This window comes from Phaethon lepturus, unplaced genomic scaffold (genome assembly GCF_000687285.1).
Source record: "Phaethon lepturus isolate BGI_N335 unplaced genomic scaffold, ASM68728v1 scaffold29992, whole genome shotgun sequence".
In the NCBI taxonomy this organism is placed as follows: Eukaryota; Metazoa; Chordata; class Aves; order Phaethontiformes; family Phaethontidae; genus Phaethon; species Phaethon lepturus.
The window spans coordinates 22,299-22,552 of NW_010524551.1; the positions used below are offsets into that span (position 1 = coordinate 22,299).

The following is a 254-nucleotide window of genomic DNA, read 5'->3' on the forward strand; positions in this document are numbered from 1 at the left end:
CGCCCAGTTTCCAGCGTGGTGGTGTAACATAGGTCGGAGTTTAGCTTAGCGCGGGGGAATTCCAGGCAGGAACGGGCAGCACGGGGTGCTGGAGGTGGGAGTCTGCTTTGGGAGAAGCTCAGGAAGGAAGGTAGTTCCAGCAGGATGGCAGAGGAACTAGTGAGGTAAAAGCCAGTGAGGAATTTAAACTGAGTTAATGTTTTGCCACCGTGGGGGCACAGCGAAGGGCCGGCTTCTCCCGGGCAGGGCAGAGC

General features: G+C 57.9%; 1 protein-coding gene across 3 annotated transcripts in view; it reads left to right on the top strand.

The window, feature by feature from the left end:
* SH3GL1 (SH3-domain GRB2-like 1) overlaps nucleotides 1-254 on the top strand; it is a 10,453-nt gene that overhangs the window by 9,785 nt on the left and 414 nt on the right. The gene's annotated exons all lie outside the window — the stretch shown is intronic.